The sequence below is a fragment of the Peromyscus maniculatus genome, chromosome 6 (assembly GCF_049852395.1).
Source record: "Peromyscus maniculatus bairdii isolate BWxNUB_F1_BW_parent chromosome 6, HU_Pman_BW_mat_3.1, whole genome shotgun sequence".
Taxonomy (NCBI): Eukaryota; Metazoa; Chordata; class Mammalia; order Rodentia; family Cricetidae; genus Peromyscus; species Peromyscus maniculatus.
The window spans coordinates 114221159-114247680 of NC_134857.1; the positions used below are offsets into that span (position 1 = coordinate 114221159).

Below are 26522 nucleotides of genomic sequence, written 5' to 3' on the forward strand. Positions count from 1 at the left end.
TTAAGCAAATAATTAGCACCACTGAATAAAGTTTCTTATAAGCTAATATTTTTCTATATCATCAACAAAAGTATCCAAGCAAGATATTTGTTCAAATAGTAAAACACACAGAAATATCCCTGTAACAAGACAAGAATGTATTCCACAGATATAAATGTTTTTAAAGGAACCAAGGACGCATTTAGAAGCTACAGTGGTTTTTGTCTGACAATTTTCCAATTCATTCATTTCTCCTAAACTGTCTGGGGTGTTGCTGGCTTAGTGATGGCTTCCAACTAATTCCCATGTTAATCCAACCCAAATTTCTGATTATGTTTGAAAGACACTAAGCAAATTAGATGTCAGTTGGGAAATGCTATTATCCCAACTTGGCAGGATAGAAGCAGCTAGTGAGATCTGGATGGCTGGGCTGCAGTTCTGCGCACCAAGCAGGGAGTTCGCAGTACAAAGAGCACCAGTATAGTTTCACACAATTGCTATAGTAATGATAAGGAGATGAAAGATCCAACTAGTGTCTGAAAGTTCCTCTGGTTTTTCAAAGCAATCTCAAAGGCAGCGTGTGTGGAAATGAACTGGGCTGTGCAGCAACTAAATTTAGTGTGTGTGGAAAACCGAGATCTGAAATTAAGAATTTTATACATTCAATGTCATTTATTGAATGAGAGTTAACTAAATGTATCTTTTCTAAAACTGAGGAGAATCTACATGGACATCTATTAAGTTTGGAGTTACATAATCAGGAAGACCAAAAGTGTCTCTCTCTTTTTTTTTTGTCTTGTTTTTTAAGACAGGGCTTCTCCATGTAGTTTTGGTTCCTGTCCTGGATCTTGCTCTGTAGACCAGGTTGACCTCAAACTCACAGAGATCCACCTGCCTCTGCCTCCCAAGTGCTGGGATTAAAGGTGTGCACCACCACCACCCAGTGACAAAAGTGTCTTAAAGCAAAAACTGTGTATCCTCATATTGTCAATCTCTTTTCTATAAATGACAAAAATATCCCATGCCCAAGTCTTGAAAATGAGCCAATAATCTATGCAAGAGTCATTTATTCAGTGTCAAATGTTTTTATTGAATTATGTCACTCTAAGAAACTCCATGTTTTCTCTATCCCAACATTAAATTTCTTAAATTAAAGAATATTTCCCTCGACTAACAGGTGGTCAAAAAAATGTAAAATACAAGACAAAAATTTAAATAAATGAATCTGAGATCTAAATACAGGAATAGTGAAATTCAAAAATAAAATATATAGCAAAAAAATTAAATTCTGTACAAATAAGTTAGCTGGAAATCTCAGATGCTGGAAGGCCACTCTTTTGAAGTATTGAATAAACTTATGGAAGACTAGAATATTTGTATTTGTTGCTCAAGACACCGTGCTCCATAAAAAAGAATGGATGGGTTTTTCTTCTTGGATGTTAGATTTAGATTATCATGAAATCTATGTAGTCTGTTGTAGCTTTGTTCCATGTTGTTGCTGGTATTAAAACATTTCTGGGTCAACTAGGATGGATTTTATTAATCAGTTCTGAATTATTCACTTATCATCCATATGTCTCATGTGAATATGCAAATATGTTATTTTGTTACATTTTCTAGCTTATTTGTTTCTTCTTCAAATGGAAATTTTGTGGTAAACCTACATCAGCCAAGTCTATTGTCATTTTTCACCAGTATGAGCCTACTTCCTGCTTTTGCTCATTCCATTTTCAATGTTATTATAATTATTATTTTTTGTCTAGAAAGTGATAAGAAATCTATGGTCTTTCATGCTATTTTTATAATTACTTGGGGACATCACCAACTGTGGCATGTAAGGTGGCCAGCCTAGTGGATAAATTTGTGTGTTCTGTCTACTCTAGACACACATTCCCCCATCTCTTTCCTTCTTAAGCTTTCCCAGACACATCATGTGCACAACACAACTGAAATTAAGCCAGTTGCCAAGCCCAGGGTAGCCTCAAATTTTTGAAGTCAAAAGAATAGTCATACCCTTCTCTAATACAAGAGATAGTAGTGGTCTAGCTTAATGAGGAAGGCATGCCACAAGCTAAGAACATACCCAAACTATACCATGTGTGCCAAAGAATCAGCCTGTGCCACCCAGGCATATACATGAAGGAAAAACAAAAATGAAATGCATGGCCATATTGAGGATAGGGAAGGGGTTGGTCGTTTAAAAGGTACATCAAAGTACCCACAGAAACAAGAATAAGGGCCAAACTCTCCTAAATTCCGTGAAGATTGATGCAATCCAGGAAGTTACAGAAGGAAAGGCTCCACTCCAGTGAAGGTTGGTTCACTGGAGGTGGCACGGAGTAGGAGGAGAAGCAGCTGGTGCAGACACAGTAGGCTGTCTACAGAATGTAGCAAATAATTCTGATGAAGGCAGTGACATTAAATAAAGTGTAGTGGGTAGCCATTCCAGCTTTGACCTGGAAGCTCCAAGCCCCATTGAGGCTTCGTAATGGTCACACCTACAAGGTGGGGCTGAGAGAGGACCCTGAAGACCCGAGATCCAGATGCAGGGGCTCTCTTGGTTCCTGGACCCTGGACGCTGGAGGTAGATGGAGCAGAGTTCTCCAGAGAACACTGCTGGACTGCGCTATACCTTTCCTAGACCCTGTAAACTATCCCTTCACTTGTAAGTTACCCCACAAAATAAACCTCCCTTTTAACTACGTGGAATGGCCTTAATAATTTCACCAACAATAAGGCCATTTTGATACAACTGAAATATTCTTCTACTAGAACAAGATGTCAACTAGGATTTTCATAACTAGACAGAACCTAGGCTGGCTTCAAAGCCCAAAACACCCTCTGTTAGGATGCAATGGAGTTGATTAGTTTAAACTGAAGTCAGTCTTCATTTCTTAAAATCCTCAGGCCCTTAAGAACTATCCTAAATCTACTCTCCCTTTGTTAAATAAATGGAACAACAGAGCACACATGATGAGGGCATATTGGTTTGCAACAAGGTTTACTAAATTTTCAGTCTTGATGTTATAATGACTGCCAAGAAAAAAAAAAGATTCCTTTAAGTATTAGTGTTCATTGGCAATACCCCTGGTCAACTAAGTGATCTTATGGAAATGTACAGTGAGATTGCCATTATCTTCATGGATTACAATGTGGAAGCCTTTCCATAACTCAGGAATCAAGAAGCAGCTGTAATTTTTAAATCTTATTACTAAAAATATATATTTTCTAAAATAATATTTGTCACATAGAGAGATTTCAACAGATGAATATGAGCAAGATAAATTCAACCCCTTCTGAGATGACTCATGACTATAGATGACAATGAGAATATCCACACAAACAGGTCAAAATAGTCATATCAACAGCAGTCCTTGAAATAAGCCAAGTGTGGAGATGCTGTGGGGTGCTGTAAATGGCCAGAGAATCTGTGTAGAGCTCAGAGAGGTAATTTAATTGTTGAAATCATGATGAAAACGGAATGAATGAGAAATAGCTTCTTGTAAACAAGCAAAGAAAGTATTTTTTTCTTTTCATGTGCTTGCTTCATATTGGTTTGTTTTTGATATAGAACTGACTACAGGTAAAGATGTTGCTGACACTGTTGAAATGACAATAAATACTTTAGAATTTGAGATACACCGAATTGATAAGACAGCAGAAAGCTTCGAGATGATTGACAACACCATTGAAAGGCTTCCACTGTGGGTTAATACAACCAGACAGCATCACCATGCTACAGAGAAATATCTCATGAAAGAAAATCACTCAATCATTTTTTTACTTTAAGAAACCGTCCTTAACTGCCCTAACCTTCAGCAACGTTCAACCTATCAGCCAGCAGACAGTTAACTCATGCCAAGCCCCTCCAGCACATTCTTTCAGTTCATGTTTATTTTTAAAATAGATTCTTCTCTCATACAATACATCCCAGCCACAGTTTTCCCTCCACTTCTCCCAGCTCCCCTTCACCTCTCTTCTCTCCCAGATCCACTCCCCCTCCGTTTCCTCTTCAGAAAAAAGCAGGCCTCCAAGAGATGACATTCAAACAGGACAAATCAAGATAGAGTAAGACAAGCCTCGTATTGAGGCTGAACAAGGCAAGAGTTATTGAAGGTCCAGAAGATTGACAACATTTTTGACAATGAAGTATTTTTAATTAAAGTGTGTACTATTTTTAGTTTAAGCGACACTGAATACCTTATTGGCTGCAGTACAGTGTAAGCATCACTTTCACGGAAAATAAAAATTGTGACTCACTCCTTGTGTATTTGCCTTACCAATGGAGTCTGAAACTGAACTGTCAATACTTCTAAGATATACCTATATTTCAACAAAAAAGTTACATTTGACACATTGTGCCTACCTTCTATAAAAGAACCCAAACTTGGGCTCCTCATTAAGTCTACAATTATCACCAACACTCATTAAAATCACTTGATTCTCACTAACAAACAGTATTTTCAACTTAGATGTTTTTAAAATAATGTTTTAGAGCAATTCAATAGGATATTGGAGATAAAAACATAATGTTTAACATGACTGTTTTCATAGTGTTGAGCCAGTGTTTCAAAGATTATCTGTATTATTTGGCTATTTTGATATGCACATTTCTGTTACATATTTTCTCCTCTCTTTCTTGTCATTTTTTAAAGAAATTTTCTATTCACTTTACATACCAACAACAGATCCCCCCTCCTCCCATCCCAGCCTCTCCCCAACCCACTCCCCATTCCCACCTCACCCAAGTCGAGGTCTCCCATTGGGAGTCAGCAGAGCCTGGCACACTCAGCTGAGACAGGTCCAAGCCCCTCCCCTCTGCACCAAGGCTGCACAAGGTGTCACACCCTAGGCACAAGGTGTCACACCCTAGGCACTGGGCTCCAAAAGCCCACCCATTCACTAGGGATGCATCCTGATGCCTCCCCCAGGGTCCCTCAAACAGTTCAAGCAAAAAAACTGTCTTGCATATCCAGAGGGCAGTAGTTTCCTTAAGGCTGGAAACTGTCCTTCGCATTATTCATAGTCAATGACATTAGCATATTTCAGAAGGGATTATTAACTTCACACCTCAGCTGGACTTATTATTTATATACAATGGAATCATCTATTTTGAATTCACAGCTGAAAGGATTTTAATAAATGTATATCAGCATACAGTTACCAGCTTGTGAACACTTCCATCACCGAAAGTGTTCCTGCCACCTTTTGCAAACTTTCTCCAGACGACTACAATGTACCAATTTTATTACTTCTTTCATATTTGGAGGTAATATAATTACATCATTTCTCCCTTCCCTTTCCTCCCTCTAAACCTTGCATGTACTGATCATTGCTCTCTTTCAAATGCCTGGCTTCTTTTTTTCATTAATTGTTGTCATAACTATATCCATATTATATATACATATATATTCATAAATACATAAATATAACCTGCTAAGCCTGGATAATGTTACTTGTGTATGTGTCTTCAGGGCTGACAGTTTGGTACTGGATGACTAATCGGTGTGCTCTTTCATGGAGAAGACCGTTTCTCCCACTCTCAGCCTTCCTTAGTTGTCTGTAGATTTTTGTAGAGGGTTGAGGCCTCATGGGCTTTCCATTTTGGCATGTCTATTGTTGTTGTCCTTGTTCACTTCATGTTTAGGTGGTCACATTGATGCAACTTTATGGATATGATTTCTGACAGCACTAGGAGATGATTTTATCTTTTCTAGAACACAAAGAATCATGAAATAGTATTTTTGTTTGATTTCTTTTAGTTAGCATGAACTCTTGGAGATTTATTCCCACTGTATTCATCAGACACTGTCACACTATTATTTATGAATGGTACTCTTGTACATGAATAAATCATATTTTGTTTTTCATTTACACTGTATTGACTATATATATTATAAGTTTTGATACATACTAATATTTGCACTTAATTTGTATGGAGATGTATATCTTTAATATTGGAGTAGATGCCTGTTAGGCCTATCTCTTGCCTGATAGACGATGACCTAATTAGCAACAATAAAAATCAGCCAGTAAATAAAAAGGTCATCTTCCATACTGAAGAAGTTATAGCTTTGATGGTATTTTAATGTTATACTCCAGAGCTGGGTTGAATTTTATATGATTAGGCAGTGCTGGGTTACAGATAAGCATCCTGTGAGTAAAGGCTGATCAGTGATTATACAGAGAGGAGAGGAACGGAATAGATAACTCTAATATAGAATGTTTATCCACATGGATGTATTCACCTTTTAAGACTAGCTTGCCTCACTCTTGTGGTTTGCTATTTTGTTTATTTAGTTGGTTAGTGTGGTAGTTTGAATGTAATTTCCCCCCATAAGCTCATAAAGAATGGCACTATTAGGAGGTGTGGCTTTGTTGGAGTAGGTATGACCTTGTTTGAGGAAATGTGTCACTGTGGGGGCAGGCTTTGAGGTTTCCTATGGTCCAGATACCGCCCAGTGTCTGAGACCAGTTCCTGTTGCATTCTGATCAAGATGTAGCCAACACCATGTCTGCCTGAATGGCACCATACTCCAGCCATGGTGATAATGGACTGAACCTCTGAACAGTAAGCAAGACAACTCACTTAAATGTTTTCCTTTATAAGAGCTGTCATGGTCATGGTATCTCTTCACAGCAATAGAAACCACAACTATTACAGTTAGATTGTGTTTTACATTTTGTTTTGTTTTTCTTTAATTGATTGGTTTAATTTTGCTGTTTTTCTATTTTGGAGATAGTTAAAATTCTCAACTGCGCAAATCAGTTCCAAGGGAAGAGCACTGACCGTTGCAATGAAAGAGTTTGAAAGTCCTTTTAACGGTCAGAGAGTGGGAGTAATATTTGCTCTGAAAGAAATGTGAGGATGAGGAAAGCATCAGGGATGTTTTGTGCTACCTTGCTGAATTAGAATGGAATTTCCTAATTAATGAATCAGAATTAAGAAAGTACTAGCAGAAATAAATACAGCATGCAAGTTCTCATCACTATACTGTATAAGCAGAATCAATGGCCGTGATTAAATTGTAATTATTACCTTCAGTAGGCCTGACAAAGCTAGAGTCATCTGGAAAGCAGGAATCTCAACCTAGCCATTGCCTCCAACCAGGTTGCCTGTGGGCAGGTCTGTGAGGGCATTTTTTTTTATTGATGGTTGCTGTAGGAGGGTTCGACTCCCTGTGGGCAGTGCCACCCCTCAGTAAGTGGTCTTCAGTAGTACAGGAAGTGTAGCAAAGCAAGCCAGGGAAAGCAAGCTAGTAAATAGTGTTCCTCTATGGCCCATGCTTCATGATAGTTTTTGTTTTATCTTATTAAATTTTATTTTATTATGTTTTGTTGTTATCTCTTAGAAGCCTGTTCTTTTCGGATGAGAGACAGAAAAGGGGTAGATCTAGATGGAAGAGGAGGTGAGGAGGAACTGAGAGTTGTAGAGAGAGAGGAAATGTATTCAGAATACATTGTAAGAGGAAAGAATCTGTGTTTAATAAAAGGAAAGGAAAAAAGAAAAGAAAGTTTCAAATACAGTTCATCAAAATGTTTATAGTTCCCCCAAATATTTTCTTCTCCTCAAACCTGATACCTTGGGAGTCAGCAGCTGCAGAATGCATGTGATGCAGAAAAGCTTCCTCCCAGTGGACTGTTACTAATTAGTTTAATTTAGCCAAACACTGTCACCATCAACTATATTAATGGCAATAATTAATTGAGGAGAAGAAATTAGCAGATGGGAAGCAACCATATGCTCATGTCATGCTCTTAATTGGTAAAAATTAAGTAATTATGAAATGGGGAGAAATGTTAATTCATGTGTCTATGGCATTTGAAATGGCTGCTGCTAGAGCCGTGCGATTAATAATGGGAGCTCTTCTACCTGGACCCTGAATTAGTTAAGTATTGAGAGAAAACAACAACAAATACTGCACTGGTGACATCCTCATACAGGGCCCACATTCATGAAACATTATCAATATGCAGACTCAATGGATACATTTATTTTGTGCTTCTTATTCTTAGTCCCAAGAAAACAGGATATACACTTCAGGATGGCTGTGAATTGTGGTGATATTGTGTTCCCCAATATATCATGCACCCTAATAAATTTATCTGGGATCAGAGAACAAAACAGCCACTAGACAGACATAAAGGCCAGAAAATGGTGGCACTCACACCTTTAATCCCACCCTTCTGGAGGCAGAGATCCATCTGGATCTCTGTGAGTTCAAAGCCACACTGGAAACAGCCAGGCATGGTGACTTCATGCCTTTAATCCCAGGAAGTGAGCCTTTAATCCCAGGAAGTGATGGCAGGAAGCAGAAAGGTATATAAGGCGTGATGACCAGGAACTAGAGCTGATTAAGCTTTTAGGCTTTTGATCAGTAGTTCAGCTGAGAGCCATTTGGATGAGGACTCAAAGGCTTCCAGTCTGAGGAAATAGGATCAGCTGAGGAATTGGCAAGGTGAGGTGGCTGTGGCTTGTTCTGCTTCTCTGATCTTGCAGCATTCACCCCAATACCTGGCTCCAGGTTTGATTTTATTAATAAGAACTTTCAAGATTCCTGCTACAGTGAATGGTGAAAGACATGGTGCTAACAGAAGCTCTTGGAGAATGGCTTGACTGCTTTTGGTTTTCATCATTATTTTTGTTCAAACAAGAAAGTTAATGGTTCAGGCCTGTTCAGAACCCCCTCTGTACTTACACAAGATGTGAACAACATGAGTTGTAAAAATGCAAATCATGACCTGAGTTTTACCTTTGTACGTACCTCAACTCTGTAGCCTACTTGCTTCATCTTAACTTTGGAAGATAGCATTTTTCATTCGTTTAGCTAAGGGCACCAGCTCACAGTGAGGACTGTTTCATCTGCTTTATTTCTTCCTGGAAGTGATATATTACAAATAGAAGACTTGTTATAAATAGTTTGGTTCTTTTAGTAGAAAAATAAATCTAGCTAGCAACTGTAAGCACTGCAGTGACCTTTAAAACACAATTTCACTTTCATGTTTATTTTTTCTGTAGTACCTGCTTTGTATAAAATTTATGTAATTATTTTCCTGAGCCATTTTTAATGGTAAGGTAATCAGATTAGAAATTCCTATTCACGTGTAATATTGACATATCAGACTATCTGAAGCACTGGCTTTCCAGTAGTGGATGAAATTTGGCTAATGCTAATTATCAAACACTATCAATGATTGTGTTCATTAAAACAACAAACTACACTTTCATTACCACAATGTGTGCATTTGAGGCAATAAAAAAGATTAGATAGCTATACTTATCAAGGGATAATACAAAATGATTCAACAATTGATATGTTATCCAATGCATGTTAAAATCCATTTTTATTTGCATATCATTCTAGCTATAATGACTTCATTCAAAGGTTCATTAACTCAACAGAATGAGATGATGTTGTAGTTGAAGGCTCTATGCATTTAGCATAAACTCTTCCTGAAAACGTTAATCAGATCAGAATTGAGGAGTGACTTTTAAGCTCACTTTATTCATCACTCTGTGTGTCTATGAAATGAGCACGTGTCATGGAGCAGGCATATGTGGTCATTAGAAGACAACACTGTGGAGTCAGTTCTTCCCTTCCACATTTATATGGGTTCCGGGGATTGAATTCAGGTGTTCAGGCTTAGGCAGCAAGCACCTTTACCTGATGAGCCAGCTTGCCAGTCAAAGAGTGACATTTTAAAAATGGGTGTTTTATCATGTTCTTTGACAACATTGGTGTCTGAATGTGCACACATGAAAAGAAGCATTCTTATCTTACTAAGTTTATTGACAAATAGGTTAAAAAAAAAGAAGAGAGAAAATATATCCTAATAGATTAAAACATTCAGGAATTCCATTTTTACTTTGAAAACAGTCTTACCTGCAAAAAACCAACTTTATAGCAATTCCATTTACTAAGACTAAAGTCTGACAAACAATATGAAGATACAGGAAAGAGGAACTCATTGTTCAGGTTATATTCCCATCAGAGTAAGATTGTTCAAATGAGAATATTTGTGGTCTTTGTTGCACTGATGCTAAACACACTATTTCCCTACAGTTATCTAGTATAGATCCTAGGGAATAGGAAATACTTTGCTTGCCAAGATATATCTAATTCGTTTGTATAAGAGTTGGCCTACTGTATTTAGAAGGCCAATAGGGCATTGTGGTTAGGATGTAAGACAGTAAAACTTGGGAGGTAGTTCAGCTGATAGAATGCCTAGTGTGTAAGGGGCTCTTCGTTCTGTCCCCAGTACAACATTAACCAGATGTGGACATGCATAATATCCCAGCATTTGAGATGCAGAGGTCGGAGGCTCAGTGAAGCCAAGCCTGAGATAGTTAAGACCTTGTCACAGGGACTGGTGTTAGAGGGAAGAAAATAAGAAAGCCAAGAATAAATTCTCAACATTTGCTTAATTTTAAAATACATAAATTAATTTAAATAAATGCAAATATAACATAAAAAGTATATAATTTTATATGTAGTTTTCAAAAATAGACAACATTTTCAGTAAAAATGTGTTTGTCTCCTTAAGTAAAATGCTGAGCAGAAGCAACACACCAATCAGAGCAGGTAAGCAATATTCCACTTTATTTCAGAGGCGTCAAGAATGTTATGTCTGATTACTTCCAATTCTCATAAAACAGTCTGAAAACTGAAGAAAATAATTTATAAAATTAGTAGTTGAACCAGACTTCAAACTCAGGGAATCTTATTTCACAGACATTTTTTTTAAGGTAGGACTTTAATATTGTGGCATTTATTTATTATTTTAATATTGACTTACTTGAATTATTTATGTTTATTATTTAGTAACATTTCCTCAGATGTGGTTTGCAACTATTTCCTCAAACTTTGTAAATTTCCTCTTCATTCTATTGAATGTTTCTTTTGATACACAGAAACTCTAGAGTTTAGTGTCATCCCATGTGCTTATTTTTGCCACTATTGTCTATGTTTTGGGCATCATACCTAGAAAATAATCATCATCCAGGCTAAATTCAAGAAGAATTTTCCCATGCTTTCTCCTGGGAAGTTTAGTTTCAGATCTTATACTGAAGTTTTTAATCCATTATAAACTAAGTTTTTGATAAAGTATAAGATAAAGTATAGTTTCAAAAATATGGTAATAAGAATATAATAAAATATGTGAACTGTGCTGTCAATTAAAATAGCTAAGTATATGTATCTATTATATGTAAATACGTATCAGTTCTGTTCCTCTAGAGAGCCCTGATGAAAACAAATTGTGTTACTAGATCATGGGGTACTGCAATGACAGACATGACCATGTGATTTGGAAGGACTGTCCTGATTTGAATCTGGGGTTGGAAGAGCCATTCAGTGCTCAGAGCTCACTGGACTATTCACAATAATTTTATTATTGTCTGTGCTTATGTTGTATTAGCTGTAACATCTCCTCTTTAATATCTGAATTATACACCAGAATTCCAGTTAACCATAAAGAAAACACAGCCATATCACATGTCAAAAGAGACAGAACTTGACTTCATTCTGTTTTGTGAAATAAGCCAGACTCAGGAAGATGCGTATTTCATGCTTTACTCATGTATGAAATTTGAGGGCAGCAGACAGAGATAACAGAAAAGTAGAAGGAGGACTATTAGAAAAAAAAAAGAACAAATTCAAGGAGATTAGAAGACAGAACAGAGAAGAACAAAAGGGGGAATATAGTCAAAGCACTTTGAATTCAAATGTGAATATAGCACAATTGAACCCATTATTCTGTGCAATCAATATATAGTAATAAGATATGAAACAAAATAGGAAAAACAGTCACACACAAACACTTAGAATAAATGGTCGATATCTGGGACATGCTTGTCTCATACAAATTGACACAATTTAATTATCACACCTACTTAATGGAGATGATACATGAAATAGAAGCAAAAATGCTGTTTTTGTTTCTCTCAGGCTATTTTGTCTACTCACTAAGCATTTTTCATACCCTTTGTCCAGTGATAAGATATTATTGTAACAACCCACACAAACTAAACTTTGAAGTGGTTCTGATATATGCAGTGAATTACATTATATTATTCTAGGCCTTTGCCAAGGCTCTTTTCTGAGGGAAATAAATTGGGTTGAATTCTGTGTGTCAGGTCAATGTTAACAAGGTCATTCTCTTTCTATTTCCTCCATGGTTTCTACTGAAAATAAAATCAAATTTCAAGTAGTTTCATTTTTTTCTAATACCTTTCAGAGACTATGTAAATATATATTAACTTGGCAGTGATGTATTTATTACATATTATGTTCTAGGCACTACTATATGCATGGAATAAAAATAGACATAATCTCCAAGGTCCTATAGTTAAAGTTTAGCAAAGAGACAGACAAAGAATGCAAATCATGAAAATTGCTGCAAAGAACATACTGTGAAGTGGTAGAAAATAATATGGGTCTATTTAGATAGAAAGAATGTTGTCTCCCTAAAAGAATCTCACATTCTATTTGAGGTTAAAGGGAATTAATAGTAGTTTAATAATAGTATTAAATAAATGAAATATTAGACTATAAATAAGTTTATTTCATAAAAACTGTGAATAATTACTGAGTATTAGAATTTCTTAAATGTGTATAAAACACTTCTAGAAAATATTCGTTCTTCCCATTATTTTGTATAGTAAATACTTTTTAAAAAATAAGAGACCTAAGCTCTTATTATTTCTGTGGATGTTGATTCCTTCTACCAAGATTCAAAAATCACCATAGTATTATTCAAACAGTGAGAGTACTTGAATGTTTCTGATTTTATTCCTCTCCATGGATTAAACATAATTACAATAAACCCCTGCTGATGCATAATGTGTAAGGGTGAGGAATAAGACTGCCTTTCCTCCTCCTTCTCTTCCTCCACCTCCTCCTGCTCTTCCTCCATCATCATCGTCATTGTCATCATCATTGTCATCATCATCCATATCCTATTTCCCTTATTTATTTTTGGTCTTCTTCATTGAGTGAGTTGTGGTTGAGTACTACATACAAATGGGCATCTCTTAATGGCCTGACCAATATTAATAAGTCCCCAAATATCACTCTCTTAGACCATTATATATTAAGAGACAAACATACTTGCATCTGTAAGTAGACCAACAATGAGAGAATGGAAACAAAACAGCAGAGCTTTGACTGTTCAATTGGAGTCTCAAGCAGCACCACTCTATTCTTTCTGTCAATTAAAAAGTCAAAACACTATGCAATTTTATTTAGATGTTTTATGGGATTCATCAGTGAATCCTTAAGCTTCCAGAATTCTCCTTGTTAGCAGCCTTTCTTATTACCAACTGACTCTTTAGATTTCCTGGTCTGCTCAGCTTTCCCACATCTTCTTGTTTCAGTCTTAGGTTGCCATTTGTAGGGATTTCTACATTTTTCTAGGGTACCTGAGGAAATGATTTACTAGAATTAATAGTAATTTTGGGATTCCTGTTTTACTGTTGTATTAGTTGTAACAACTCTTTCATTTCTGATTTAGAGTGTTGTCTTTACTTCTCATTTGTTGATTAGCTGGTTTTATTTATTATACTTATCTTTATAAATAAATATCAAATTCATTGGCTTTAAATTTTTTCTTGTCTTTCTTTGGTTAATTTATGCTCTGTTCACTGTCCTTCTCTCTGCTTTTTTGCTCTTCTTTTTCAAGTAAATTATAGGGCAAAAGCTTTTTTCTTTCATGAGATGGCTGTTTGTTCCCCTTTCATAAGTATCAATATGTTGTAAAAAAGATAATCTATAACTTGGGAACAAACATTTGCAAACTACACATACAGTGGTGAGCTAATAATCAAAATGTACATGGAATTCAACTCAACAATAAGAAAACAATTCAGGTGAAAAAGGCAAAAAATCTGAGCAAATTTTTCTTCAAAAGAGATATCTGGAGGACTGGCACATAAAAAGACAATCATTACTTCTGATCATTGGTAGAGTGTATGTTAAAATCACAATGAAAATGTATCTTGTCTATTAGAGTAGCTATTTTTTTTAAATCCAATAGGTAGCAAATACTGACAGACATGGGCATGAGGCAGAACTGCTAGTGGAAATATAAATCTGTGCAGCTGTGCTATAAAATCCTCTGGAAATTCCTTAAAGACTAAGAAGATATTTGTCATGATGCAGCAGTTTATGAAAAGGAATTGAAATAGGTGCATCCAAAGGAGATCTGGACTCCATATTCATTTCAGCAATATCCACAGTGACTCAGAATGTGGAAACAACCCAAATACCTATTAACAGATCAATAAATGAAATAAATGTAGTGTACATTCACTATGCTATCTTCATCAAAAAGGAAATTTTGTCATCCATGACACCATATATAAACCTGAGGACACTGTGGTAAACTACAAAAATCCAGTTGCCAAAGACAAATGCTGCTATGATCTTATGTATGAACTATATATGAACTTAGAATCATTTGTCTCATACAAGCAGAGAGAAGAAAGTGTTTGACTCAAGGAAAAGCTGTAGAACTGAGTCTCACTTATTTGCCTGATTCCTTCTCATCTTTATCCCTCAAAATATCACTGTGGCCACTAAATAGCTCAGCTTAAGTCATCAGTACTACATGTGGATCTGGGGATCAAACGGGTTTCATGAAGTATTCAAGGTACTTCCATCCACAACAGAATTGAGATACAGCTGCCAAAAACCAAGTAGACTCTAGCCCGTTGAACCAAAATTCATATGACCTTTCACTACTTTGAGAGAGATAAAGTCCTGATAAATGGTCCCTGACTCCTACATCACCCCAGGATTTCCATGAAGAGAATAAATGCCGTCACTGTAGGAAATGGCTAAATATAAGCTTTGTGAGTCATATCCGGCTAGTCTGGATACTGCTAACCCCTGAAATGAACAGGTGAGCCCTAGGGCTGGGGAGCAGCCCTGGCACACATCAAGTGTAGCATGATCATAATGTCATCTGACTGCCACATCGAGTGTGAAGGACAACACACAGCAAAATATTCTGCCATAAGTCCAATGTAAGGGCACCTATTGTCATCTTTCTAGTCATTGTTTCCTCCATTCTATGAAATATATTAAAAATTTACATTTGAAAGACTACTGCTAGATACTTTTATTGTTAAAGATGGATAATGCCAGGATATTTAAAGGTAACACATTTTTACACAATGCCTGTGCACACATACACAAGCATTTTTCATTTTAGATAAAATTAGAGATCATCTAACACAGGTAGATTTCAGTATATCTATTCTAGTGGAATAGACATGTATCCACACACAAGGAATATTATCAAAACATGAAACTGCTTCTTCAGTTATTGAATTCTCTTTCTATAATAAGGTAAGATTTTTGGGAGCTTCATACACTTCATAAATGTCTAGTGGCTTGCCTAGAATAACAATAATTCATGTTTTCTTCCCAAGTTTGTGTGTTAATTATTGCTCTCATCCTCATTTCAGGAATGAGCAGACATAAACACACAGATGTTACATTAATGAACTGGTAATTTGAGTCTTCAAAATTTCAGAGATGGGTATTTTTATCTATTCCATGAGTCTATATTGTAATTGGAACAAAATAGAAGTATAATATAATTCTGTGGAGGAGAATGACTTGAAAACACCTATCTTGCAGCAGAACTCGTAAGTATCAAGGAATTCTTATAACCAGGGTAGGAACAAGTCAAATTAAATTGGAAACTGAATACATCCATTTCCTTTCTGCCTACCTCCAGCATGATTTGCTGCCCTCACCTGCTTTTGTGTCCTCAGCTTTCCTCCCATCATGCCTTTCCTTTAGCATTTCACACAGGACATTGGGTTTGATTTGTTTACAAGTTTCACTTCTCCCTAAGACAGTAAGTTCTAGACCAGAAATGGAGGCACTTTCATGACTGAGTGCTCTGCACTTAGTTCCATAAGTGCTAAACAAAAGTTTATGTCTAAGCAAACCCACATTAAAATCACTTTTATAGATTGTATATAAAATTCTTAAACCTCAAAAAAGACATTTTCAAGCAGGTATTTTTTTTTTAATTTTACTTCAATTAATCCCTGATGGTAAACTTAATAAAAGCAGTTCATAAAATGTTGACTTAATTTAGTTATATAGATTTTCTCTACTTTCAAATATGAGTTGGATAAACTAAAACTATTCAGTCCAGTATTTTCATTATATCATCCAATCCATAATAAAATATATTACCTTGCTCAAAATCCTTGGCAATGCAGAAAGCAGCTTCCCCTTATCTCCGATAAGCCTACTTACTCTCTTCTTTGTGTTTACATCTGCTAAAAGTAACCAATATTACAGTCTCTGTAAATAAATTACAACCCCCCCCCCCTTTTTTGGGTTTTTGGTTTTTCGAGACAGGGTTTCTCTGTGTAGCTTTGTGCCTTTCCTGGATCTCTCTCTATAGGCCAGGCGGGCTTCGAACTCACAGAGATCCGCCTGCCTCTGCCTCCCAAGTGCTGGGATTAAGGCATGAGCCACCACCGCCCAGCCACAACACCTTTTTTTCCATTATTGTGTGACTAGTCAGGATCAAATCTAGTGGTCATCCTTATGTCTGTTTCTAACGTCTTTGTTAAATAACTATGCCCACTCCTCTACTATTTTGGTTCACATTCCTGGAAGACACATATAAGAGAGACTAAGTTTCATCTTAATATTACAGGTGTCATAAACAATGGGGGGTAAGAAGAAAGGCACTTCAACTACAGTAAATCACTTATAAGATGGTTAAGGAAAATGTCAGGTAAGACACCAAAGCAAGGTTTGGGATCTTGGTCTTAATACAGTGGGAAGACTGTGGCCATTTTGACACAATGGTATTTACAATCTTACTCTACTCATATAAAGATTATTTCCAACTCTAATCTGTCGAACTATAAGGGGAAATGTTGCAGGAATTCCTCACCTCAACAGTTCCTCAGCTGATTCTATTTCCTCAGACTGGAAGCCTCTCAGTCCTTATTCAGAATGAATCTCAGCTGAACTGTTGCTCAAAAGCCTAAAAGCTTAACTAGCCAAAAGCTTCTAGTTTCTTGTCCTCACACCTTATATACCTTTCTGCTTCTGGTCATCAATTCCTGAAATTAAAGGCTCTTGTTACCATGCCTGGCTGTTTCTAGTGTGGCTTTGAACTCGCGGAGATCCATCCAGATCTCTGCCTCTGGAATGCTAGGATTAAAGGTGTGTGTACAACCATTTTCTGGCCTCTATATCTAGTTGCTGTTCTGTTTTCTGACCCCAGATAAGTTTGTTAGGGTGCATGATGTATTGGGGAACACAATATCACCACAGGGAATCATGAATTTGGTTCAGGAAATTAATAATGCACCATTTCTTTGAATTTCTACCTAGTTGCTTTTATTGTCTCCCAGATATACACTTAAAATGATGCTTGCCATCATGTAATAAAGTGTGAAACATGAAGACTTAAAACAATTTGAACATGGCAGTCCATAAATTTCAAGAAAGAGACACATGATTCATAACAATCAAGAAGCTTGGCATGGTGTCTTCTGAAACTATGCAGATAGACAGGGTTACAAACAACAGTTACAAAGTCTAAGCAGAAATTTTGATGGATTTAATGTAAAGTACAATGAAACTTATATATAGTGACTTGGTAGGTGTGAGTATGTACTTTAGGAATACAGAAAACTCAGGATGAGGCTCATTTAGGGATATTTTTTATATAAGTTGTATATAAGAAATTCATATGTGGAGAACTGAAGATAGTCTGGGATTCAGGAACAATGTTGGGGCCAGGATCGTACATTGTAGACTTACAAAATACCAAAAGATAAAGTAAACAACCTGGAACAATACAAACAAATAAAGACATCAAAACTTAGGGGACCAGAGGCAGGAAATTTTGAAAATTCCATAATACATATGACAGTACCAAAGGAACAATGGTAGTGTGACCCAAAAACATAAAATCATATGATGACAGAAATATTTTTACTGCCTTTGGTAAGAAAAAAATTTATACCTTGACAAAAACAGAAATCATACATCATTGGCTTAAATGGTAACTAAAAGACAAACATGAAGCAGGCTATCAATCTCCCCAGAAAGTTTTTATTAAAGGGAAAAGCAGCGCTGAGTTTCATGGCTGGTAGGAAATACAGTAGCAGAAGTTTTGCTGTAACAAAACATCACTCTATACATTTCTGTGTGGAATTCTTTTCCCTCAGAACTGTCAAGAATAAACCTTCTCTTTTTTCAGTCTTCAGTCTTTACTTCCTCAGAAAGCACCACCTTCTTCATGCCATCTCCTTCCCTGACACACACACACATACATAATACAGTGGAAGGCAGGAAATGATGTCACTCTTGGGAGTCAGACACATCCTACCTTTCTCAGAGCCCCGATGAAAGGACCAATGGAAACTAGTTCTAGGTCATTGCAAGGGTTGACTTGTTTAGGTCCAGTCTGAGGCTAGTGGCTAGGGTCTTGCAGTAGTTAAGGTTTTGGTTCCTGGTGACTTAGCTCTTCCACTTGAAGAGGCGGCAATGCCAAGGTACTGTGTGCTTGGTCTCTGACATCCTTGAGATAGCCTGCATTCTCCTTGTGCAACATTGCTTAGTCAGCCTCCTGCTAACTGTGTCCTCTTTATGATAGCTTTCACAGCCCTGACCCATTTCTCCCCGACAACCTGGATATAAGATGCTGTACTTCTTAATATGCTTGCTTAACACAAAGCATAACTTTTTTAAGACCCCCAGGCCCCAGATCTCTCTTCTTTATCTTCTCATCTCCTGGCCATCCCACTTAGGACCCAGTCACTGAAAGATTGCCTGCTCTTCCAGGTCAGTATAGCATTTTAAATGATGGAAAAAAGAAGAAAAAAGAAAAAAAGTTCTGACTAAGAGTTTTGTATAAAAATGTCATTCAGTATTGACAATGACATAAAAACACTTGGAAGTAAAACAATAGTGATATGTCATCACCTGACCAAGCACAATTGAAACATCTAATAGATTTTATTTACAATTAAAATAAGAGAATATAAGAAATCAGAAATGTTAAATTTGTATATGCTTAAAAATGCATTTATATCCATTAAACATAAATACTAAATAAGAAACATTACACTGTTTCATAATGTTTATAACATACATTGGCATAATATTCATGACAGGTTTTGCACAAAGAGATCTGTATGGTTACTAGGATGATATACTTGAGAGAGTTGTACAGGGTGGTGTCAAGTATGTTAGGAAATTTCAAATATGTATAATGTAACCCCTACAGAAGCAATTCAGTATTGTAAAGGTTTATAGTTGAAATCTAAATCTAAGGCTGCATACATATAGCATAAAAGATGGCAAGAATGTAGGATAAATAAAAAAAAACAGAACTCTGAATCTATATAACCTAATAATAGATACACATCTAATAATCAAGGACCTTATTAAATCTTAATAGAATCAACACTAATTCAATGCCAGAAATCAAGAATGGATCAAAAAAAATAAGAGGGGAAAAACCTCACAGGGTCCCACCCCTAGACATAAAGCTACAATTAATGACAGCTATAAAAGAGCAAATAGGCAGGAGGAAGACACCCAAGTGCCACCCCTCCTCTGTGGCCAAGGCTGAGCAGGCACCACTATAAAGAACAAATATGTGATGGAGAAGTAGGAAAGATAAAAAAAAAAAAAGGAACAGTGCTGCAATATGGAGAGAGGTGGAACTTGAGACATGATGTTAGCGATGTGTGAGAGAGAATGGTGAGGTCTATAAGCTGTCATCTCCCAGTAAAGGCAACAGGATGGTGTACAACAGCCTGGAGCTTATGTAGATACTGACTCAGCCCCCAAGCCTGCCACCCAGCTGCGGGATTCCCTGGGTCTGGGAAATGCTCCGAGATGAGGAAAGGTTTTCTTCCTGGACTAGATCTCTTTGAAGGACCACTGTCTGTGATGCCACAGGAAACCATGCTGGTGTTGGTGGTCCATGCTGCTGCCCCAGGCCACGGTGAAGCTTGAAATCCATGGACATATGCAGTCTGCTCCACTGTCCTCTAGCTTTGCTGCCTCAGGGAGCCATGCTTATGTGAGTGAAGTGTATAACCACCTGTCACCATGTTGAGGTTCATGATCCATGCAGCCACTGAGCAGCCATGAGTGGGTCAATGGCCCTGATACAGCCAAGTACCATATTGATATCTGTAGCTGGTATTACCATGCCTACAAGGAGCTGCTGCCTGAAGTCATGTTAATGCCAGTGAGTGTTGGAGAGCTGGTCACATCCCTCACCAGCCATATGTGTATCTATTATTAAACTACATAGATTTAGAGTTCTGTTTTTTCTATTTGTCCTACATTCTTGCCATCTTTTATACTATATGTATGTAGGTTTCGATTTGGATTTCAGCTATAAACCTTTACACTATTGAATTGCTTCTGTAAGGGTTACATTATATACTTGAAATTTCCTAACATACTTGACACCATCCTATACAATTCTCTCAAGTGTATTGTCCTCATAACCATACAGATCTCTTTGCGCAAAACCTGTCATGAATATTATTATGCCACTGTATGTTATAAACATCATGAAACAGTGTAATGTGGCTTTGTTAGTATTTAGGTTTAATGAATATAAATGCACATATATAAAACCCTTCTTCTGTTCTAGTCCTTCTTTGCTTTCTGACCATTGATGTCATTGATGTTATATAACCAGACTCCCCACACTCCAATTGCTCTCACCACCATGCTTTCCCTTTCATAAGCTGGGGGAAATCCTGCCTCCTTTACGTAGCTCCTTTGGGGCATTTTACTAAAGTAATGAGAAAAGTAATTAATACATCTAGGGAGAAAAAAGTACTTTGAAGGGTAGAGGTGAGACTGGCCACAGGCCTATGTGGTCTCACCAAGATGAACCTCTTTAAGAGAGTGCTGTCTTAACAAAGGCTTAAGAAAAAGTGAGACAATGTAGATATATGACTGAATTTTTTTTTCTTCCAGTGGAAATATGCTATAGCAGAAGCATGTGTGAAATGTAGAAAATATCCAGTAAATTTCAAGTAAGAGTAGGAAAAGACAACATTGGGGGGAAATGTGATTGCACTCGAAAAGATTTTAAGGACTTATAATCTTCCTTAGAAGCACTAGGTATTTTTGAGAAGCATGTTTATTCAACTTAAAGAAAAATTGCATACCTACAATTATTTTATTATTTATGTGTATTTATCTGTATGCCTGTGTGCATATGGGTGCCCATGAGGGTCAGATGATGTCAGTAGCTCCCTTGGAGCTTAACTTACATGTAGTTTTGAGTTGCCCAAGTTGGAGCTGGGAACCAAATCCAAGTCCTCTGCAAAATCAATAAACACTCATAACCACTGAGCTATCTCTCAAGCCCCTGTAACTATAATTTAAATCAAGGAAATGTCTCCTGAAGCTATACTTTATAATGTATATACATACATATATGTATATATTACATATGCTATATTTTTTTTTTTTTTTGGTTTTTCGAGACAGGGTTTCTCTGCGTAGCTTTGCGCCTTTCCTGGAGCTCACTTGGTAGCCCAGGCTGGCCTCGAACTCACAGAGATCCGCCTGTCTCTGCCTCCCGAGTGCTGGGATTAAAGGCGTGCGCCACCACCGCCCGGCAACATATGCTATATTTAAAACAAAAATTTCCCAGAAAAATTAAGATATCTTTAAAAATTTCAAAATCAACAAAGAATATTTGTTTTATCATTTGCCTGGCTAATTTCATCCATATCTTTATCTATTTAGATTGTTTACCTTAGAAATAGTAAATAACTTATCGATTGTATTTTCATTAGCTTCTTGAAGTTTTTGTGTATTCAGAATGTGGGCCGTAACAATGAAGTAATTTTGAAAGTGGCTTTATATGTACACACTGATGTGCCACTCAGACTTTTCTTTGACATACTATTTTAACCTCTAAGATTAAACCTAATGTTTTATCTAAGACCATCACTTGTAAATACCTTTAGGTTCAGTAGGTAGTAATGTCAAAGTATGATAAAGTATGATTGGGTTGACTGGCCATTTCATTATGGTGGGCTTTCTGGAGCTTTAGATAAGATAAAATCCTTGTGAGGTGGGGTTGTGATCACTCCTCAAATAAAATGAGTTCTAAAATACCTGATCTGGATGAAACCATTGCCTACAATTTACTCAATGCAATGAATATATTTTCATGCTTCTCTATAGCTTTCATCAAGAATTATTAGTTACCTTATTTTAAATATTTTTTATTTCATTTATTTTTTTATTAAGAAAAAATTTTAATTCATTTCACAAACCAAAGTTTCCCCTCTCCCCTCCTCCCACCTTCCCCATCCTCCCCCTACCAGCCCACCCCCCACCAAAAGGCAAGGCCTCCCATGGAGAGGCACATGAGGTAGAGGCAGGTCCAAGCCCTTCCCCCTGGGCAAGGTGTCCCATCATAGGTAGTGGGCACCAAAAAGCCTGCTCATGTACCAGAGATGGATTCTGTTCAAATATTTTTTAATACATGCAGTTACTAGACTGTCTTATAAAAATAATATTTTAAATAAAAATAATAATATTTTAGAGAAACATGATTAGTTAAATACTAGTTGGTACCTTTTTAGATCCTTGGATTTAATTAATATAAACTTTAAAATGTATTAATATAATCAAATTTAAGTACTTTCTAAACACAATTTTTAGTGCCTCTGTGATTATCAGTGTTCCTAACTAAAACATGATTTTTTTAGAGGTCCTAACATATTTATTCTTCCCACAAACATTCTTACCTCCAATATCTAATTATAAATTATAAAAATTTAACTGACAAACTACAGACCTTTTTCTGTATAATACCACGAAGGATAAAAGAGGAAATAATAGTATTAGTTCCTGTGGTGATATTTTATTTGTGCTGAAATGTGGTGATATTTTATTTGTGCTTTAATAAATAAAGCTTGCCTGGAGATCAGAGAAAAAAGCAAGCTATTATAAGTAAACAAAGAAGTCAGGCAATGGTAGCAAACACCTGTAATCCTATCACTTGGCTGGCTGGGATCTGTCTGGATCTCTGTGAGTTCAAGGCCACACTGGAAACAGCCAGGTGTGGTGGCACATGCCTTAAATTCCAACACTTGTTAACCATGGAGGTCTAGAGGTCTGTACAGACAGGCAGGAAGTGACAGAGCTAGGCAGGAAGAGGAAGAGATCTAGCTGGACAGATATAGCAAGTCAGATGGCAGAACAGCAAGGCATATAGGCGTGGGTAGACAAGAAGTATCTCACATTTGGAAGCTTCAGAGTTGGTGAGATAAGGTTAGCTGTGGCTGTTCCTATTCCTCTGATCTGTCTCAGGCTTTACCCCCAATTTCTGGATCCATGTTTTTTATTTAATAAGACCGTTTAGAAATTTGTCTACAAGTTCCCCACAAAAGTTCAAATAAGTTCCCTTTTTAAAATGACCTGACCTTTAGATCATGGAATCAACTCACACCATGAGAATGACTATGTACATTTCTCAACTTCTCTTTAATGAACTGTTATAATGACCTAAATTTATCTAAATTGAAGTGGGTATGAACAAAAGATAAATTTGTAATATTTTAAAAAGATTCTTTTTCTTAAAAATAATTTTTCAAGCATTTCAGCTGGTTTTATATACAAAAAAAACTATTTTACCCAAGTGACTGAATTTATTCTCAAAATTGTTTAAAACACATTTAAACATAATATTTTGGTGCTTTTAAATTGAAATATAAGGCTTGAAATTGGTTTTCAATTTCTAACTTTTATTTGATCCAGACTTATAAATGAGGTACTACCCATTATTTTTATATAATAATACATTTGGCACCTTTGTGACTGGTAAAGGTTATTAACTGGAAAAGCATGTAGATTACATACAAGGATCCAAGTGGCTGGTCAATAGCCTATTCTGCATAATTAACTACACACTTGTTGCAATTCTGTGAACACATTATCATTCTTCTCAGTATCATCCCTCTCTTGAGAAATCAACTAGGCAAAACCCAGAAGGCAGTTATCATCAACCTTCATGTCAACCTCAAAGATAAAATATGTATGTAGACTCTGACCTTGCTCCTAATGATCTGATCCCTGTCTCTTGCCATTGATTTCTCTATGCAGTCTCGTCTCTAGGATGGCAGAAGGCTGTACTTCCAAAGGTAGAAGAACAACACTTCTGTTACACAGCGTCACTTCTGAAATAAGGACCTAGCCCTGCAGCAAAGCACAGGTCCAGCTCCTGAGAAACCTCGAGGCTTTCACAGAATCTGTGCCCATCTCCTGACTCACAACAAGTGTGGATGGATTAATGTTTGTAGACTGCAGTCACTGAATTTTGAAATAATTTGTTACACAGTAAAAATCAATTAATTTTCAGAACATAGTGATTTGTCTCAAGTGCCGATACTATTAAACACTGATTAATAAATCAGCTTTTGGTTTCTTAAAGCAGTGTTTGTTGAATTTTCACTCAGTGTTATTTTATAGCATATAACATCCTTTCTACTGAGGACAAAGAGATCCCTTTGATTTCCAACTTGCTTTTGAATTTTCAGTTCTTAAGCTTATCTTTCACACTGGTCTCTTGGAATCTAGCTTGCATGAAGTTCCTGTTCTGTGAGTTTCTTAGATTTTTAAGAATCTGCCACCATTTCTTTTTAGCTTTCTGAGCTTCTCTATGGTTGGTGTAGCACAGTGTTGCATTTTTGAGTCTATGAGAAGTTTTTTTTTCTACTTTATCTGTGCAAAACTAAAGCAATTTTTCTTATCTATTTTGTGTGTGTGTGCACACACACATGCATGCATCCCTAATGCCTGCCTAATGTGCAATCTGTGACAGAACAGAAACACAACAGATACAGTTGAAAGGCTAAGTGCTCCCATAGCACTGGTCATTCAAGGTAACATCACACACTGAACTCTTATTTTGTGTTTAATACTGTTGCAAGCACCATATGCTTATGAACTCATTTCTATTCCATTACAGCCCTCTGAGAGTTCTATTGTTGAAGTCCAATTTTACATACAAAAATTTGAGCCATAGAGAGGCTAAATAACCTGAAATACCAGGTACTGAGCTACCTTTTAATAGCATAATTTAAAAATTACAGTCATATCCTTTCTATCCAGTATGGCTTTTAGCCTCTATAAACTACATCTCTCTCTCTTTAATCTTCTACTTTACCATTTTGTTTTAGTGTAGAAAATAAAACAACCAGCTACAAAATTAAAAACCTGGTGATTTCTAATGCAGAAACTCGCATCTGGTCAAAGTACACAGAATAAGTGTCTTTGAACTGCCCAGCCATACATGGAACATCTACATCACACTCCTCCTTTGAAGGCTAAGGGAACATTGCAGCAAGATTTCAAAGAGCCAGACATTGAGGAGGACTGGCACACACACAGAGTCTTCTGGACACAACAAGACCTCTGCACTCAAGAGCACATGACAGCTATGATTAAAGGCTTGCACAAGAGCAAGCCAGTCAACACTCTAGCATGGAATGGGGGATGTAAGAGACCATATACTCACACCCTGCTCCCCTGCACCATGTCTGATCTTTGTAACATGTACATCCCTTGTCCAAAGAGCTTAACACATCACTACCTTCCCTTTTTGAGAGCCTCTCTAGATCAAGTTTCTTAAAATATTTTAAAATTTAAAGCTACCAGCTCCTCAGCTAAAATTTTATTCAATTTCCCCCTGTAATATCTATGTTTCTTTCTTATTTACTACAAATTAAGATATTTGAATGCAAGCACTTTTTTCATTTTTGCCTACCCTTTTAAATGTGTGGATATTTCTGTAAATGTGTCATTGTAACAAGTTACTTTGTATTTATATTACTTTTTTATACCTTTCTTTGAGCAAGCATATCAATGTTGCTTAAAATATGACACTCTACTACCCTAAAAACTCACTGGCCTCTAAAAGAAAAATATCCCTATACTCTTAAGAATTTAAACAACCTTAAAATTGTAAGCAAATTTATTAAGTATTAATTGGTTAAGAAAATAACATTAGTTCCATGTATTGTTTGGCCACTTCAATTTGCTCACTTTAGTGTTCTAAACTTTTATTATTATTATTTGTCATGCTGAATTAAAAAGCACTTGATATGTTATTTATAAATGTATTGTTAGATACACAAATTTTGATAAGGAAGGGGTAGGAACTCATTCTACAATTTAAAGGCAGAACAAAACTATTGATCTAATATATCTTATGAACACAGACAAAGTTTTGCAAATCATATTTAAGATCATACACCCTAGTAGAGTTGGTTTCATCCCAACAATGCAACATTGGCTCAACACACAAATAAGTAAAGACATCACATGATCTTCAACAGACATACAAAAAAGCCTTTGACAAAGTTCAACCTTCCTTCATGAGATGTTCTAAAGAAACTAGGGATAGAAGGAACCCATGTCAAACACAATAATAAAGGGTACAAGGTATAGCTAGAGTCAACATATACTACATGGGGACCATTTTCTCGAATCAGGAAT

At 36.4% G+C, this 26522-nt stretch overlaps 1 long non-coding RNA gene across 1 annotated transcript in view; it reads left to right on the forward strand.

Annotated features, from left to right (window-relative positions):
* Positions 1-24390, forward strand: part of LOC143273779 (uncharacterized) — a 28356-nt gene extending 3966 nt beyond the window's left edge. The window contains exons 2-4 of the long non-coding RNA XR_013051954.1: positions 15449-15631; positions 16666-16746; positions 24129-24390. This is a non-coding gene — a long non-coding RNA (uncharacterized LOC143273779). The remainder of the gene's footprint in view (positions 1-15448; positions 15632-16665; positions 16747-24128) is intronic.
* The last annotated feature ends 2132 nt before the right edge of the window (positions 24391-26522 follow it).